The sequence below is a fragment of the Podarcis filfolensis genome, assembly GCF_964270895.1.
Source record: "Podarcis filfolensis genome assembly, chromosome: 5".
Taxonomy (NCBI): Eukaryota; Metazoa; Chordata; class Lepidosauria; order Squamata; family Lacertidae; genus Podarcis; species Podarcis filfolensis.
Window position 1 is genome coordinate 61,626,050 of NC_139608.1, and position 20,207 is coordinate 61,646,256.

Consider the following 20,207-nt stretch of genomic DNA (forward strand, 5'->3'; position numbering starts at 1 on the left):
ACAATATAGGAGTAATGAAGGTCTTTTGTGTTTCAGTATTAATAATAGCTTTAGTGGAGTGCCTCAAATTCTAAGCACATTTATTTATATACCTGTCTGTAGCCAAGTACAGATCTCACCTGCTATTGCCATGGAAGAACAAAGTTGAAGCACAAACACGTCTGCAGAGTGTTACTGAGAGGCTCGGCCTCACTATCATTTTAAGTATGCCCCCTAACACCTTGGCCCCAGAGAATTCCCATGCTACCTGCAATTGGTACATCATGCAGAGGCTCAAGACCACCAAGGGCAATGTTGTAGTTTGACCCTGAATGATCAATGCGAAACTCAATAGTTATTCATACCAGGAAGAGCCCTCCAGAAAATGCAGATATATTTCTATTCTTCCTAACCTCTAACTAATCAAGTCATAACAGACCAGGCACAAAGTAGTTTGACATATTTACAGGCCTGGTTAAGGAAATTCCATGCTTGCTTTGGCACTGCCGCCATTAGTAAGCCGCATTACTACTCGTAAGCAGTGCTTCTTTTCTTTAAAAAAAATGTTTAGGGATACTCTCATTTTCCAACTACCTAAATACATCACAGTACATATGAAGTACTTTCTACTCTTGAAATGCACTATATAAATGCTAAGTATTTTTATTAGTTATGTGATGGCTTCCAGAGTGAAGGCTTCATTGTTATCTATAAAGTCGTTTTCTTAAGGCATCATTGTGAAAGAATCACATGAAAAAGGAAGCTGAAGTAATTATCTCTTCGATGCAGTTTAAAGAATAGACGCTCACCATATTTAGCTGGAATTTGACGGAGTGCTATTTCTCCCCCTAGCATGTTAGAAAAAGTTCACTAATGGAAGGACTCAAACACTCTTTTTGTGAAGCATGACAATCTGTCAAAACCTCGCAAACTATTCAGTAATTTTCATGCTCATATAGAGTTCAAGTGCTTACAGGGGGAAACAATGGACTTCAATTTCTGTTCTTGCCTCCAGGTAAACTATCAGTTTGTTGTAAGCCCCCAACCCTTTGAACTGTAAGAAAAAGAACTAACAAAAAAAAAGTCACAGGCCTGCAAGATTAAATGCTTACATTAACCAGATATGTGACAAGAAAACATAAACAGAACAAAAAATGCAGTATCTGCAGAGTAAATTCAAGATGCTTTGGAAAGTTCCAGTCTTTAATTTGTCCCCTTATGGCACTCAGACATTTCAGTCCCTCAGAAACAGTTAGATGTTTTAGAATTGTAATTTTTAACCATTCCTTTTAATAACTAAAGATGTTGTCATGGAGGGTTATGCACGCCAGGTTCAATTTCGACTAGAAAGTTATCACTGCCCTTGCTAGGAGAAACAAGAAAAGATGCACAAATACATATTTTGCACCTCCAAAATATTTTGGCAGTTTTATATTCCTGTTATTCAATATGATATACAATATATCCTACTTCGAATTGCTTATAGATTTCAATTGGAAATGATATTTAGGGTGGATATGCTAGCATGATGGTTAGAATTTGTGTGCTATTAAAAATGTTTCACCCTACAAGCAGCATTTCAGATGCATCCAAAGCTATTCATGAACTTCCCTGAATCACATCCTTCAATATCAAAACATTTTAAGAGTTCTGTGATCTGAAAGCACTAAATTATGAAAATAATACGTCATTAAGTATTTCATTACTACAGTGGAACCTTGGGTTACGTACTGTCCTCCTTACGAATGCTTCGGGTAACAAGCTCCGCTAACCCAGAAGTAGATGCGCCTAGATGCAAACTTTGCCCCGGGATGCGAGCAGCAGTCAAGCGCCGGCAGTGCAGCAGCAACAGGAGGCCCCATTAGTGAAAGCGCGCCTCACGTTAAGAACAGTTTTGGCTTAAGAATGGACCTCCGGAACGAATTAAGTTCATAACAGGAGGTACCACTGTACTGCAGATGTACAATATGCTCTTCATTTTCTTCAACTATACTAAAAAGCATGATGCTCTACATTGCTCCTAAAATAGTTTGGTTTAGTTACACTATACTTCATTTGAGGATTTATATTTAGGCTGCAGCCTTATATATGATTACCCAAGGCTGGATTAACCATTAAGCAAAATAAGCACGCACTTAGGGCATGAAGGTAAGGGGGGCACCAAAGAACTTTTTAATTGCCGGATTTACCATGGACAATATGGTGCAGCTGAACCAGGTTCGACAAAAAAAGGCTCCCACAATATGTGTGTCATAAGTTCAGTGCAAGGGAAGGTTTTTTTAATGTTTTGTTGTGTTTTTATATGTGTTGGGAGCCACCCAGAGTGTCTGGGGCAACCCAGTCAGATGGGGGGGTACCTAAATCATCATCATAATCATCATCATCATCATCATCTGCAAAGATTACAGAGAAGGACATGAGAGCCTATCACAGCATTTAGGGCCAAACTATTCGTGACACAAATCGTATCGTTTGTTCTTGAATGCAGGCCTTTTTCTTCCACAAATTGCCAGTGGTGGGCTGGGGTTGCGTCCAACTGGAACCTTGGTACAGCGTGGTAGAGGACTTTAGCACTCCCTGTTCCCACATTCTCATTCTGGGTTGAAAGTTCTGTGCCAGGAGTTTTCACGGAAAAAAGCTCCCACTTTCTCTATCCTTCATCCAACCAAGCAATAGGCATGATCACAGTTTGAGGACACCTGAGGAGGGTGTGGAAAAGAGGCAGTGGGCAGTGTGGCCTGGGGAGAGAGAGAGAGAGTGGTCTAGAGCAGGCTTCCTCAACCTCAGCCCTCCAGATGTTTTTGGCCTACAACTACCATGCTCCCTAGCTAGCAGGACCAGTGGTCAGGGAAGATGGGAATTGTAGTCTCAAAACATCTGGAGGGCTGAGGTTGAGGAAGCCTGGTCTAGAGCAAGGCAGAAGAGGCCAAGCAGAGAGGCCTGGATGGTTGCTTTCAGTCCCTGACCTGACAGACGCCCCTCCCCTATTCTTGAGCTTCTGGAATCATAGTTCACAGATTACTGATGATGAATAACATTTTGAGCAAAGAGGATGATGAAATAAGTGTTAGATATAAGCAATGTTGCATGCCTCCAGTCAGTTGAGAGCAGGGTTGAGACTAACAGATAGAGGAAAATACATGTTGTGATTTCCTACTCAACCCACAAGCTCTGTCCCTCAGCCCCGCTTTCTCCTGCAGGAGAAACCAGCTCTCACCTTGTAGGTTTGAAATCCTTGTAAATTTGAAGAAACTGGAAGTAAAGAATCTTTCCCCCCCTCCCTTACTAACAGGCCCTCAGTGTGTTTTATTTATTCTTTTTAAGTAATTTTAGAACGATGTGTGAATGAGGCATAACAAGTGGTGGAGGGACTGGGCACAGCCAGCTTCCAAGCTGTTAACACTGCTATAAACTATAAGCCACCCATTTTATTTTTTAAAAAAACCTAAGAATGAGAGCAGTAGCTGGAGTCACATGCCTATTTTACAAATTCAAACTGCATTAGCAGTGCTAATAGATAGCTTTACCTCAATCATTTCAATGCCTATTGAGTAGATGGGCGAGGGAGAATCAACTGAAAAATAGCCTTCAGAAAATGATAGCTATTAGGCAGCTGAAATAATTTAGGGTTATGATGGGTTCTTTTTTAAAAAATAAGTAAGTTATTTATTCCACAAAGGAGCCAATAATCAGCCAGGAGAATCCCAGACCTCAAACAACTGAGTTACTCAGAATGCCATGTGTAGAGTTTGTACAAAGCCTCACATGCAAACACCAACCAAGTTTGGATCTACTTTCTTGAATTTTAAAGAAATATTATATTAGAAGAGACAGTGATAAGTGAAGAGGATGAAATCAGACATGTGGAAATTTGGAAGAACTTTCACAAGTTTGGAGGGCATTGACTGCTTGTCATTCATACTGGTTACTTAAAGAGTTGGGTTTATTCCACCACCCCCCCTTCAACTTACAAGCTAATTTACTAGCTGGTTCAACCTATAAAATGAGTTCTACTGCTAGCAACTGCCAGAGTTAACTTGACAGTCTCCCCCCACCACCTGGTGGGTTGTCTCGTTCTGCGCTGAGTAAGATGGTCTCTTTCATCTTGATCTCTTGGAAGAAAAATAATATACATGGCTGTATGGAATAGACAGGGCTGTCTGCAACCACATGAGCCTGCCAACATGCTGATATCATCTGCCAAGGCCATTTTCAGTTTTGGCACCCTGCTTATGGAATCCTCGCCCCCATGGAGACTCACCTGATGCCCCCACTCAAGTCTTTTCAGTGCCTGGTAAAGGATTTTATTATCCCAGGCTTTTAAAACACTTTTTTAAAAACTTACTTTATTTCCACTGCTTTTCTATTTTTCACCATTCTGATGTTTTCTTCTTTCAATGTGTTGCGTGTTTATTTCACAATCCCTGTATGCCACCCTGGGTATGATAACATAAAGGGTGGAATTTAAATCTCCTAACCAATTTTAAAAATTATTTAGATGGAACCTGCTCAAAAATTATTTTCATTATTTTAGCATTATTTCCTCTGAAACTCTTTCTAACTAAAAACTGAGCAAGTTACTGAAGTCCATTTTTTAAAAAATCCAATAACCTTTCAAAGTATATCTTTATTCTTTATAACTAGAACGTATTTAACCTTATTGTATTTTGCATTTCGTAATCTTTTGGGCTCCAATCCTGTATCTGCTTACCTAGGAGTAAGCCTCATTGTCTTTTAATATCTAAATCATACTCAGAGTAGATCCATTGAAATCAATGAGCTGTACCCAACACTCTCTGCTTGCTAGCATTCTCTTGCACTAGCAAACAGGTAAGTTACAATGTTGTGCAAAAAAAGGAATCAAATGCAACAGTTGCACAAGCAGGAACTCTTTGTGCAATCTATTGTGCAACAAAGTTTCTAGCAACCCCTTGTGTGCTTTTCTTGTGCAACAATGTCTGGTAAAAATTTCACCAGCGGAACAGGTATACCATTAAGTGACTTTAACACTGGATACAACCCAATGGACACGACTCATTTAGTTTGATGCAACACAGTGAAGCTTATTTCTGAGCAGCGGTGCATAATACCGCACCATTAGTAACTTTTTCTAGAAAATGAAAATTCCAAGATTCCCCACTCCCCTTTTCCATTAGGAAAGAACAGGCATTGACTCTTGCAAGAGAAAGCTGAAGAAGTCCGCACCAGACTTCCTGTTCCAACAGGAAGTAGCATGTGCTGAACGGCCAGATTAAGCGTGGTTGTTTCTGGTCACATGTGCGTTCAAGACAGCTTTTCAAAATAGCATTTGGATTCATGCTGTCAGTGAAATAGCTGCTCACATACTTTTAGAGTAAGAAAATAAAGGTTCCCTAAACTGCAAAACCAAACAAATCAGCAGCGTCAGTCCAAACAACAGTGGAGAAAAACATGGGAGAGAACAAAATGCAAAAAGTTGCCATTCTTCCTCCCCAGGTTTATCTTCCATTGTACACTTTCTGTTTGTTAATGAACGGGGAAGCAAAAGGAGAGAAAGAATTGTGTTGAGATGAAATCCCAGGCATTTGATCATATAAGCTCTGCGCTGAGCTCACCTGAGCATTTGCTGCATGATCTTTATTCCTTCATCTGCCAACTGGGGACAAAGATGCAAGATTGATGACAAAGCCGGAGGCAAGATTTCATTTTATAATTCATCGTGATATATGGTCAGAAGCTACAGAGAACCATGAGAATATGGTGTACCAAAACACAGAATGACAAGACATCACAAAGGTTGTGTCTAAAATAATTCATTATAGACTCAAACCTGCATTCTTTATACAAGGGGAGGGGAAACCTCTTTGTGGTAGGCTTGGGACTATCACAGAAGAGACATGCAATTCAGAGTTTTATATGCCTAGAGCATGGAGAGGAATGGAGCAGTGGCTCTTATAGTACATAATACTGTAGCTGAAACAACATGTTAGGTTTGAACAAGCTGCTGCCATCTGATTAGATATGTCCCATGAATGTGGAAGGCCATTCCAGAAAATAAGGCTGTCCTGATACTTCGGCACCATTAAATCCAACTTATCTCCCAGGACTCTCTTAGCATTGCATATCCTTCCACCCAGTCTTCTGTTTAGAGTTCTGATACTGAAGTAGAATTCCTGCAGTTTCAGTGTTATGCCTGTACCAAAGAAAAAGGAAAGAACCATTCCAGGTGGAGAATGCTAATTAGGCCTAAACTTCTGTTTATTTCAGTGGAGTCAAATACTTTATTGGCAGTAGCAGGCACCATCTTAATTCATTGTTGATGGCTCTTTCATTGTATTCCTTTAACAAATGATAATTTTATTGTTTAAGACCCTACTGGCCTCAACACTTGCACGTACTTTGGTAAACCAAGAAATCTTTAATAAAAAATAGCTTTTTAAAAACAACAACAACAACACTGCAGTCTGCAGGTGGGCAACTTGGAATTCCCATCACTTGGATGCTCTAGAGAAACCTCTTTCTCTCTATTTGTGGAATGCTGGCCCCAGGGAGGTTCATTATATATTTTTAGGCGCCAGGCAAAAATGTTCCTCTTCTGCCAAACCTTTGGCTGGTTAATATTCTATCTACAGCCTTTTAAATGTGTGTTGGGGGGGGGGGTTGGTTTTGCTGTTTTTATTTTTTACTTGTATTTTATTCTGTGAAGCGCCATGAAATCTTATGATGAAGAGCAGTATACAGTGGTACCTCTAGTTACGAACTTAATTTGTTAATTCTTAATGGAGGTCTGTTCTTAACCTGAAACTGTTCTTAACTAGAGGCACACTTTCGCTAATGGGGCCTCTTGCTGCCGCTGCGCCGCCGGCACATGATTTCCATTCTCATCCTGGGGCAAAGTTCTCAACTCGAGGTAATGCTTCCAGGTTAGCAGAGTTTGTAACCTGAAGCGTATGTAACCTGAGGCGTTTGTAACTCAAGGTACCACTGTATTAGATAGATGATAGATAGATAGATAGATAGATAGATAGATAGATAGATAGATAGATGATAGATGATAGATGATAGATAGATGATAGATAGATGATAGATAGATAGATGATAGATATAGATAGATAGATAGATAGATATAGATAGATAGATAGATAGATAGATGATAGATAAATAGATGATAGATAAATAGATGATAGATAGATGATAGATAGATAGATGATAGATAGATAGATGATAGATAGATAGATGATAGATAGATGAATAGATAAATAGATGATAGATAGATGATAGATAGATAGATAGATAGATAGATAGATAGATAGATAGATATAGATAGACAGATGATAGATAGATAGATGATAGTCTCAGGGGGGACCAGCTTAGAAGCAAACCTGAATAAGATTGTGCTGCAAATCACTATATCTATCTGCCTTTAGGCTCGCACACTTTTTCTATACAAGTGACCAGCACCAACCCATCTGAATATGGGCACTAATGACTTCACTAATAAAACAGAAATGTTATTTTAATGCTCCACGGGTGCCAAAATGACTGAAAGTGGCTTAAATTTGGTCATAATTTCTACTTCTAGTTAAAAGCTGTTCTCTTCAGAGTCAAAAGCAGCTATTTTCTTCCACTCAGCATTGACAAATTAAAACGTTAACACCTGAACAAACAAATATATTATCATGTACATTAACAGCGCTTGCATTCTGCGGTAGAAGATAATAATGTACCATCAAAAACCAATTTTGCATTATTATTTTTTCTAGAATTAGTTTTAAAATACTCACCTCCTATGTTATTTCCCTCTCAGCAAAAACTAAGTGTAAATAATTTGTTTTCGATTAATACCACCTTAGCAATAAGTAAAGCTTGTGGTCTGTGACAATGACATCAGCTCTCTAAACCTCCTGCACTAACATTACACTGGATTCACCCTCTAGCAGTCATATTTTATTTATTTATTTTCTTACATTTATATTCCGCTGTGGAATCCAAGGCAGCACATGTGTGAGTACTATATGGTATTTATTAACAATACCACATATAAATTGCAAGTATGCCACCTTGGCTTCCACAGTGGAATACAAATGTTGGGAAATTAAAAAAAAAGGAAATACTAAAGCTGGAGGGCAAGACCCAACATAAAGGTAGTGCAATCGGTTTCAGGCATTGACATTCTTGCATAAATGGGAGCAGGCAAGCTTCATGGTCACTGAATATAATCATTGCTGCTGTCGCACTAGGAGCTGCACAACGCTTTTTGCAAGGGTTAATGCGCCCTTTGGATTTGGCTGTTATGTTAAGCTAAGAATGAGATTTTCACTAGTAGACTGGCTGTTGCACAAGTGGGGATGCCACAGCTGGGTATGACCCAGAGCTTTTTTATAAATCAAATGGTCAAAAGCTGAAGAAAGTCATCACATTTATTTCAACATGCAAAATTATAAAGGATTCTTAGGCAGCCATTTTATCTGGGACTAAGCTGATGTAGACTGAAAGGTGCATACTTTAAGCATATAAATGTTACGCTCTTTAATTATAGCCTAATGCTGGAGGCTGCTCCTGTTTGGGCTTTGGTTCAAGTTGAAGTTTTAATACTAAAGCTCCAGTCTACTACTAAATTATCCAGACTGGATAATTCCTAATTCTCCTGGAGTCTCTCCAGTACTTTACCATCCAAAACCAGCACCGTGCTTAAGCTTTGACTTGCTAGTCTCAGGTTCATGTAAATAAAACAACTGTACCTGGAAGCCGTCCACAGAATTTCAAGCATTTAAAGCTTATGAAATGTAACATACCAATCTGTCACTGTTTTATATGAAGTCATAAAATACATGGCTCGAGTTTTCCTTTTGCTGTCTTGGCAGATCTTGTAAATTGCATTCCTTTCCAATCAAGCATTTCAAATGACATCATGGCAACTTCCTGCATGCATAAATTTTTGTGAGTGCCAATCAATGCTGAAGGGATGGGGGGGGACCAGAAACCTTCTACTTGTTTAAATAAATAAATAAAAGACATACACCCCGGTGAATATTGATGCATATTCAGGGCCCAGCTGTACTCAGCTGAAATGTTAAGAGCATACAGTCGGCAATTCTTAGTCTTAAAACATCTATCTGGGTTTTGCATACACGCACAAAATAACTGTCAGCACATTTCCTCACGCTCTGCAGCAAATTTTCTAACAGGTGAAATGTCCTGTGTGACATGATAAAACAGACTGGACAATCCAGAATTCAGACCTGTCATTTGAGATTAATTCTGATCTGTGTTCAGGCCTGGCCATGTGCCCAAATCAGCCTCAGTCACCCTGATGGATTAGCTGTACTGAGAATGGGACAAAGGGAGTAGCTCTTGTCCCTGCTTCTCAATCACTCTGTTGTTTTGATGCTGTTGATCATGGACCAGTTCCATGGGATGGTTATTGGGGGACTGTCTTACAGTGATTTTGCTTCTTCCTATGAGGTCAAGAGCTCTTCAACTGCATATCTAACGCTGTACTGTTCTTAACACTTGAGTGGGAGCTGCCCAGAGTGGCTGGGGAAACTGAGCCAGATGGGCGGGGTATAAATAATAAATTATTATTGTTGTTGTTGTTGTTGTTACTGTTGTGAGCTGAAGTGCACCATTTTATCCTCAGAACGATTTACTATTTTTACGAAGCCATATATGAATACTATTTAGTATTTATATGGGGTGCTCATTAGATTTGCAGCAAGGTGCTAGCACTATGCTGATGACACTCAGCTCTGTTTCTCCATAACATTTAAATCAGGAAAGCCTGTGCAGGGCTTGGACTAGTGTCTGGATGTCGGGCTAGGCTGAATGAAGGGAAATAAACTGAGTTTGAATACTGGTAAAGCACAGGTTCTGCGGGTGAGTGGTTCCTGTGTCCAAGAAATGGGTCAGCTGCTTGCCCTGAGTGGGGTTGCCCTCCTTCTGAAGCAGCAGGTACACAATTTGGGAGGTGCTCCTTTATCCAGTTTTGTTACCAGAAGTCCAGTTGACCCCTTGTGGCTAAAAGTGCCTTCCACCAGGTTCATCTGGTGCAACTTCTGTGGCTATTTCTAGACTGGGATAGCTTGACCACAGTATCCAAGCATTGATAACATCAAGACTGGGTTACCTCCCTTGGTGTTGGTGCTGAAACTCCAATTAGTGCAGAATGCAGAATTATTCTGTAGCATAACAGCTGACAGAAGCGAGAGCCTACCAGCACATTATAGTTCTGTTCAAAGATCTGCTCAGGCTGCAGATTTACTAATCGACCAAGCTCAAGCTTTACATACTGATGGTTGATTAGTAAGATATTAAGTCCTTAATATCTTGGGACCCATTTACTTGAGGGATTATTGAATTATGTGAGGGATCACTGATCAATGAAACTCAGTGGGTGACCTGGGGCCAGTCTCTGAGCCTAACCTACCTTGTTGTTGTTGTTGCAAGGATAAAATGGTGAGGAGAAGAACCATCTACTTTCTTGGAGGAAAAGTTGGATATAAATGTAATGATAAATAAACAACAATTTCAAGTACACATGCTCTCAAACCATGTAATTATACAGCTCAACAAGAGCTGCATAATCAAAGATTCAATACCAATCCTTATCTGATGACAATGAAGAGACTGTTACTTTTGCTCAAAGGCCCAATGATGAAACAAGAATATTTTAAGCTGATGTCAGAACCAACCAAACAGATCCATGTTGATGAGGACAAAACCAGCAGGGCCTCCCTGGCAGACCTCAACTTATAGGTACTCTGGAATTTTAATCATTTCAATGAGGATAGGGAACTTGTGGTCCTCTAAATGTTGCTGGACTACAACTTCCATCTTCCCTGGCCATGCCAGTGGGGACAAATTCTGGAGGGTCATGGATTTGCTCCTTCTGAATTAAACAATTGACCTCACCAGTGCCAATACCAGTCCCAATACCAGTGCATTTCCTTATCTCCATAATCAAGGTGGTTGAGGGTTCTTATGCTTGAGAACCACCCTGCAGTAAATCCCATGGTTAATATTGCATTTTACAGGTATGGCCAAGGTTGATTTCTGTCTCCAGGCAAAAAATCCCCTACAGTTATAAAAAATATCAAATCCATTTAAATTGCACCCTCAGATTGCCTCCAAGCCCAAATGCCTTTGTCAGCTGCACTCCAAGCCTCATGCCCCACTTACTTAGATGCAGCCACAATGGATTTTAAAATGTTAAAAAAACTTAACAAACAAAAACATTTCTAGAGAAAATAAGTTTAAAAGACCATGACGTGTTCCAGCCTTCTGTTTGGGGCTAGACGCTAGCTACAAAACACACAGCTGCACTCAAATCCTGGAGTTTGCCTTTGTTTACTATGAGCATCTCCCATTTCCAATAGTCGCCTACTTGGGAGTAAATCCCATTGAACTCCCTAGTAGTAGGCCTGCATAAGAGTGCATTGCAAAATAAACCAGAATTCTGTATCCTGGGAGTGGGACATGCTACTCTAGGGTTGTTGTTTTTAATCTCTCTAGGCTCAGTTATCATCAGCATTCTGCAAATCCTGGAGATTCACAGGTCCTTGTCAGCTCATTATGGTGAGGTTAAAAAAAGTGTGTGTTTTAACTTTTCAGCTAAAATACTTGTGCTTACCTCAGGAGTCCCCTGAGTGTGAAGAGAGCACTGCCTTATTTTATGATGGCCCAGTTTTGTTTCTAAACAATTAGGTACTCTGCTACCTCAGTTTGCTGTTAATGTTAGAAGGAATGGTAGAACACATCTAGTAATGCCTTTTTAAGGCTTTTATTACTTTTTATACAGAATTTCACCAGCAGACACCTTAATTTAAAGACTATTTTTACATAATCTGCTAACCAAAGTTACTAAATTATAAAATGGATTAGTGGGAAGAGCCAGATTTGCTCAAACAATAACCAAGTGATTGCTCCACTTTCATTAATAATGTAGCTGTGTAAAAGAGAAAGGTCAGCTGCATAAAAATTATTTACTGAAATAAGTGGACAGTGTTTCAGGTTATTAATTATGAAAGCTCTGTATTCTGAAAATCTGATTTTATAATGCTATTTGTTGCACTTTTTAAACAACTGCTAGAAAGGGGGGGTTTTTTTTGAAGCAAGGCAATTTCAATTTACTAGTTCCAATTTTTATTATCCAAAAGAGAGTTGTTTGTTTTGGAATTATATTTCTATTCTCCTTACTCAGAATCTCTCTCTCTCACACACACAAATAAGTTTGAGCGATGATACTCTATTGTGTAGGAAGGAGGAGGAAGACATTTTTATTTATCGAAGCTCTAATAAAAGTAACAAATTACTTAATGGCAGCAATGTTTGCTGGGTTAATGCAGTCTGATGTGCTGGGGGAAGTGTGCTTTCAACTCAAACTCCCTCTGTCTGCTTTGAAGGTTTTCAGTGATTTATTTCATTGTCTCACTTACCGCTGAAACTTCTAATATGCTCTTTTTAAATGCACGTCTATTTTAGCATGTCAACAAACATAGCAGTGTTGTTGTTTTTAATCCTTCAAAAGATAATGCTGTCAATCCATCGTTCTGTTCATGCTCTGATGGATCTGAGGCAACGGGGCACTCCTGTGTAACTGGGCTTTCCTATTCCTTTTAATGAACAGAGAAGATCTATCTGGGTTCATGTCCTGCCACCTCGTTTGAATGGAAATGGAAACCCAGCAGAATATATAGAATATATTTAGAAATCTATGCTGGTATCCAAAATACAAATCTCGCTCTCACATTCATCTGAAGTGGACCAGCCCCATCAGAATCAGCCAACCATAAGCAAAATGGTTGCTGTTGGCTTCCAGCTCAATTGTAGTAGAAGTTATGTAAACATGACAGCTTTTCTATTAAAGTGCTCTGAAGTGAAAAACAGATTACTTAAATTCAGCCAAATGAAGAAAATCACACCGGTTGGACAGTCCTTTAACATAAAATGGGAATCGTGTTCCTTTTCGCTATGAATTGGTGCAGGGATGGCAGTAATGAGTGCACAGCTGTTTACACAGCTGGTGAAGTCAATGAGACATGAAAGGGACTCATTTTGGAAAGTTAAGTTGTCTAAACTTTGGGTTGTTTCCTTCACTGCTATTCTTTCTTTCTTTTTTTCCAAAAAATAAATAGGTGCCTGAAATTTGATACGCTCCATCATGGGGATTTTTTCCTGTTTACTTCCAGAAATGGGCCACCATTTTTGGTACCAGTGAAGGTGATCTTACTTTTTAAGAGATTCTTTTAAATGACTTCATGATTCTATCTAAGTAGTGTTGTGGGTTTGCAGGGAGCAAGGATCCCCTAAAATTCCTGAGTGCCAGGTTCTTCCCCATAATCTCTGAAATTAGTAAATATTGGGTTTGAAGTCAAGCCATCTTCCTCAGGAGATTGGCTTAGATGGGTGCTATCAAAGAACGTGAGAAAGACTCTCCTCCTGCAAAAGAGGGGAGTGGTTGTGGGCGGGAGCCAGTCTCCGCCTCAAGCAGGGGGTGTTAGCCCCCTGCCTCCCACTCACCTGGCTGGCACAACGCCCACGGGCAGGCACCCAAGCAGGTGCCTTCGAAGGGGCATGGACGGCAGCGTAAATCGCTGCTGTGCCAGCCATGCGGCCTCATTCTTCGTCGTCCCATCGCGAGTCACCCACCCTCCACTCCCTTAGAGCTCAGGGTCTCAGTTTTCTTTTGGCCTTGCTATGGACCTTAGGTTGGTCGCCCTGGTTGTCCGGGGGGGGCTGGTAGGAATTTTTCCATTTGGCATTAGGCTTTTTGGTTTTTCGCCTACCTCGTAGCAATCATCACAACTTTCGTGGTATTGGTGGGTAGGTTAGGCATTGGAATAAAGTGTTGTGGTGTGTGGAAGGGCTAGGTGTGGCCATCACCTACGCCTTCCATTTTTGGGTATTCCGTTAAAGGAATCCGGCGGTCGTGTATTCTGTCCGATGCCTGCGTGGTGGGGGGGGCATGGCACGACCCTCGGTGACATCAGGGGAGAGCTTATAGTTGGATTAGCATCAACAGGCTCCACCTACTGGTGAATAAACCCCCCTTTCAGGCTCACCCATCTCCGAGTGGGTGGAGTCAACTGACATAATCCAATGCCTAAGCTAATACCTTTCACTTGCTGTAATCAATAAAGTTGTGGCCTTTTCTTGCCCATTAACCTTATATCATGTGTCCATGTGTTTTCATTCCACTATGCGGGGATCGGGTCCTCGAACCACAAGAGTCATTTCCCTAACTAAATGCAAAGCATTCAGCAGCAGACAAGGAGAGTGTGAAGTTCCTCTCTCACTATTAGCAGAAGGAAATACTGTTGTGAGGGGGAGGTTGCCGGGGTAACAGTGGTCATGATGTCACCACAGGGGGAAAAGGGGTGAGGTTTGGGGGGCAGGGGTTTCTTGGAAGGATGAACAGGAAGTGAGCAGAACTCAATGCACTCTGACTGGCAGAGACCAGGGACTGAGAGACCAGGGACCGTGGTTGGCTGCTGCTATGGACCCAAGCTTGCTGAAGCTATGAAAGGAGCAATGAGAGACAATCTTGGGGTTTAATGTTCTGACCCCGTCCCCCTCATTGTTGGATGGTCTGGTGCAAAAGACTCTTCTTAACTTTTTGACATCTGTCTATTAATCAAAAGATCACCTCATCCCATATAGACCCACTCAAACACTGCAATCTGTGAAACTGGCACAAATGTTCATTCCACATTTGTAAGGAATCAATCTTTTAGTGTGACCGGCAGCTCCTACACTGTGGAACTCCCTGCCCATTGACATTAGGCAGACGCCTTCGCTGTATTCTTTTCAGTGCCTGCTAAAAACATTTCAGTTTAGGCAAGCCTTCCCAGACAGGTAAAGCTGATGTGTGTTTTATTCCATAACTTTAGCTTATGATGTATACTTTTAACTGTGGATTTTCTTCGTTTTGCTTTTAAATTTGATTTTTATTGACAATTTTAATATACATTTTATATCTTTTCTAAACAGCTTAGAGGTTTTATTTACAGCTAAGCAGTATAGGAAGGTTGTTAAATAAATAAATAAATAACATAACATTTTGTAGGGACTTGGGAATTAGGTCTCATACATTGGATGATAAACGAACTCCCGCTGAATTTTTGTACGGAATGTAATTGTTGTGGCTTCCGCACCATGCTAATTTGATTTGTGTGAATCATTTCCTTTAAATTGCTGTTGCTCTCGGAGGTCACAATTAAATTCATCCATATGGATCTACCAGCAAATTGGTTTCACTGAAACATTGCTAAGACTTCTTTGAGACTTATTCTCTCTTCCCCCTTATTCTCTTTGTACAGTTGTTTCAAATATTGCAAACAGCCTTCTTCCACACTCATCTGGTCCTGCTTGTTTTGTAATATCCCCAAAAGGTCTTGCATCACAAAGCTGTCCAGGCAATATTTGAAGATGAATGCAGAATTCATCATGTAGAAAGCTGGCACCGCTTATTTGCAACGTCCAAAACTTACGCGAACGTATCCTTCTATAAAGTATTACCAGGGAGTTAGAACAGTATCTGTACAGAATGCATGTACTCACTACTAAAATTCAGGGTTTCTGTTGTATTCTGAATATGGAAGGTTGGACCCAGGCCAGGCTAAGTATTTTCCAACCTGAAGCAATGGGGAAAAAATGAATCTGCCCCTTTCCATATATAGAAACTGACAGGACAGCCAGTTGTATCTTATTTCACTGCCACTACGAAAGCATTCACACAACCATACCTAAGGGCAACAAGCCTGCTCAGGGCAGCTGATGCAGCCAATGCAGCTCTGTTTTCCAAGCAGGGCTGGCCCACCTGTTAGTCAAACAGAGATCTTTGCTTAGGTGGCAGACTGGGAAGTCCAGTAGATTTGCCTGGCCAGTCAGCCACCACAGTTTAGCACTAGGAATGCTGCTGCCATTTCATCAAAATGATCAGTGGGACTCTTACATAGTTTTTTTAGTGGTGCTGGGCCACCCACTCCTTGCTATTATAGTCATGCCTTGGTTCTCGAATGTAATCCATTCCGGAAGTCTGTTTGACTTCCGAAAACGTTCAAAAAATAAGGCACAGCTTCCGATTGGCTGCAGGAGCTTCCTGCACTCATTCAGAAGCTGTGGAAGCCATGTTGGGCATTTGGGTTCCAAAGAACGTTCAAAAGCCATAACACTTACTTCTGGGTTTTCGGCGTTCGGGATCCAAAATGTACAAGTATCAAGGCATTCGAGAACCAAGGTATGACTGCATATGTGAGGTGGCTTGACAGAGTGCCTCCCTGACTCTAACATGGTAAATACTGCTTCAAGTGGTAAATAGTTTACTACTATTAAGCTTTAAAGAATCCTTCAGCATCTGGTGTTTCACTACAGCAAGATACTGTCTGGTGTGAAGCCCTGGAGAGCCTCGGCATGCTCAGTGCTGCTGCAGTGACAAAAGCAACGAACAGGGCCAGGTCAGGACATTTTGTTACCTGAGGCAAAGGACACAGTGACACTCTTCCTTTCCACATTCAGAAACTAAATGGACTGGCAGGTGAATCTTACTTCAGCACTGATGATCTAACAGTGCTCTGTATTGCATCTGAAGGCAGCCACTCTCAATCCCACCTTGTCTCCCAGTCCTCTGCTGCCTGAAGCAGCTGCCTCATTCTGCCTAACGATAAGGCTGGCCCTGACAAAAAGGAGGATGACAGTGTTCAAGGGCAGCCAGGGGACAGAGGCGGCATCAGGTGTCAGAGTGTCTTGCACCAGCTCAGCCTCTAACACCTCTCCACTTCTCCATGCCCCACTGCCTGAGGTAGCTACTGTACTTCATTCTGCCTAATGGCAGGCCAGCTGTGATTATGGGCAAATCTGAGCAAAAATGAGCAATCTGACCATTGAGGCTATGATACCTATTTACTATTTAAAACATGGGAAGATGGAGTTGCATCCATATACTCAGAGCAGACCCATTGCAATTAATGGACCTAAGTTAGTTGTGACAATTAATTTCAGTGGGTCTACTCTGAGTAGGCCTATTGTTGGAAGCAAATTCCCTACTCAAGGAAACTATTTTTCTTGCAAAGCCTCCACAACCCTACAGAAATAAAATATTGACACTGAAGAAGGAATGTATTTATATACATAAGATGAAAGAGGAACAAAACAGCCCTAGAATAGCAAGAACATGTCAAGCTTTTTGCTTGCATTGCTCAGGGGAAGGAATAAACAATGCTATTTAAAGATGAGAGGGTTTGTAAAGTGTAAATGGTAGATAGATCAGAAACAAAGAAGAGATGCCAGCTTGCTGCTGCTTTTGATTAGGGAACTTAAACATTAAGTTTGCCCGTTCTTGACAATTAACTCTCTTAATCAGTCCCAGCGAGTAAGAACAATGTTAAGGGTGGTGACTTTGCTACTAAAGGCTACTGCTGATGGGGTTCTGGATCCATTGGCTCGAAAAAAAGGTAGTATTTCCTATTCTGCTTCTCCAAATTGCACATCATCCCATTACCAGGACACGGCTGAGGATTACCAATAAGGCAAATTTTGCAGCCCCTAAAAGCACAAGAGCAGGAGGAGGAGGAGGGAAGGAAGGAAGGAAAGATTGCCATTTGCAGCAGGGATGGGAAGGATACAAGCTTGCAGGATCTACTTCATTTTTTTACTAGAACCCCAAGATCTGACACCCACAGCCAAGTGCATAATAGTGGCTTGGGGGGGGGGGGAGCCAATTTCCTCCTGCACCACATGAGCCATACACTGGGTTGGCCTGCACATACAAGCACATTAACCACATCTGAATTATTAACATCAGATATTCCAACATGTGCAAATGCTATGACTCACCAGCAGAGCTGCACAGAGCCTTGGTCAAAGGCAACCAATTGTGACTCTTATTTTTACAGGAGAGGGGTACCGATGGTGAGAGAGAAGCAATTAGCACAAGACCAGCCATGGAGGAGAATCATTAAAAAAATAAAAAAGCTATTTATGTTGGGCCTTATCTGACGTTCTGGGTCTGCTTGTGCAAGAATTCCTGGGCTAGCTGCACAGCAGACTGTGCAATCCATTGCACAGCAAAGTTACCAGCAACCTTTTGCTCACCACTAGCACCAAACATTTCACCAGTGGAACAAGTATACTGCTAAGTGAATTTAAACTGTAGAGCTGTATTGGATACAACCCATTGATTTGGAATCAAGAGGGCACATGATGCAGTCACCTTGCAGAAATTAAGCTGGTCTGGGTGTAGTCAGTACCTGATTGGGAGACAGCCTATTGATCTACAAAACCCTTGCTGATCTATTGCAAATCACTCAGCAGAGATCTGCCTATCTATCTACCTTTTGCCCATCCTGGATTTGAGGACCTTGAATATCAGTTGCCAAATTTAGAACCCAAAGATGTGTAAATCTGTTTCATTCCCCCCCCCCAGTGTCCATTTAGCAGTTGGAACATTCCAATAATCTTCCATTGTATTGTCTGTTCTTACAGTTGTATAGGATCAAACTATGGAACATAGGAAGCTGCCTTGTACCAAATCAGACCATTTGTCCTCTTAGGTGAAAGCTGTTTCTTAGTTCTGCTGGATCGCTCAGTGGCTTTGATACCATTGACCATAACATCCTTCTGGACCATCTAGAGGGGCTGGGAGCTGGGGGCACTGTTATACAGTGGCTCCACTCCTTCCTCCTTGGCCGTGTCCAGAAAGTGGTGTTGGGGGATGAGTGTTCAGACCCCTGGGCTCTCACTTGTGGGGTGCTTCATGGTTCCATCCTCTCCCCCATGCTTTTCAACATCTATATGAAGCAGCTGGGAGAGATCATCAGGGGGTTTGGACTGGGTGTTCATCTATATGTGGATGATACCCAGCTCTACCTCTCTTTTAAATCAGAACCAGTGAAGGCGGTGAAGGTCCTGTGTGAGTGTCTGGAAGCGGTTGGAAGATGGATGGCAGCTAACAGACTGAGGCTGAATCCTTACAAGACAGAAGTACTGTTTTGGGGGGACAGGGGGCCGGCAGGTGCAGAAGACTCCCTGGTCCTGAATGGGGTAACTGTGCCCCTGAAGGATCAGGTGCGCAGCCTGGGAGTCATATTGGACTCACAGCTGTCCATGGAGGTGCAGATCAATTCTGTGTCCAGGACAGCTGTCTACCAGCTCCATCTAGTATAGTGGTGGCTCTCCAGGATATCATGCAATGGTCTTTCATAGCAGGGATTGAACCTGAGACCCTTTTGTGTGCAAAGCATAAGCTCTGCCTCTGAGCTAAGACTATGCAGGTCTAGCTGTTATGGTTTCCCCAAAGAGTGGAATGACTGCTTAACCACTTTAACATGCAATTGTATGAATGCCTACTCATGATCAAATGGGACTCATTCCCAGGTAGGTGATATAGGATTGCTGTTTGAGTTCAGAGCACGGCTAAGCTTTAAAAGTCTTTGTAGTCTGTCAGACAAGCATTACGTTACGTTATTTACATTAGTTGTATGCATAAACCTTGCCACAACATTGTGCATGCACTCTCACACCCTACAATAGTCAAACAAGGGGCACAGAGCCCCGAAAAGCTCCCTGCTGAATCCCTACAACCACTACTCTTCGTTTTGGTACTTTTAAAGGCCTACTTTTTTCTGACACCTTTTCAGCCAAGATTACTTATTGAATGAAATTTTAATGGGAACTCCTGGAAGAGCTTTGGTCACTGTATGGACTAACTCCCTCCATCCAAGAGATGTGTGAGATACAGTAAGCCTATCGCTTAAAACCTCAGTAATCTTTAGTCTTTGATTTGATCCTATAAATAATAAAGTGCATGTCCTGAAAAATCAAAAGCTCCAGATCTCCGCTTTCCTTCTTGAAAAACTTGCAGAATTTCTCACTGTCTCATTCTTAGACAAAATAACTCTGCTGAGGCTACAAGCATGTAAAAGCAGAAATGAACAGAAGACCACTGCCCTCTTCAGATTACTAGAAAACCATTTGATAACAATTCTGTTGCAAAATACTGCTAATCCCATCATTGATCTTGGCTGAGGTTGGTTTGTATAGAACATCTTGACATTCCTCCCACAGATTTGAAAGTGGTACATTCTTCAGAATGATCCCCTTCCATTTTATTGTCAGGCAACAATTGCTTGTGCAGTCTCACTTTAAATAAGAGCAACATTTTTATGTAATTCAGATATTTTCACATCTGCCTTGGCAGTCTCTCATCATAAATTATCGGAACACATGATCAGCAGACACTCAGTATTTGAAAC

At 41.3% G+C, this 20,207-nt stretch overlaps 1 protein-coding gene across 1 annotated transcript in view; it reads right to left on the reverse strand.

Moving 5' to 3' along the window:
* Positions 1-20,207, reverse strand: part of DNTT (DNA nucleotidylexotransferase) — a 97,211-nt gene that overhangs the window by 28,485 nt on the left and 48,519 nt on the right. The window lies entirely within an intron of this gene.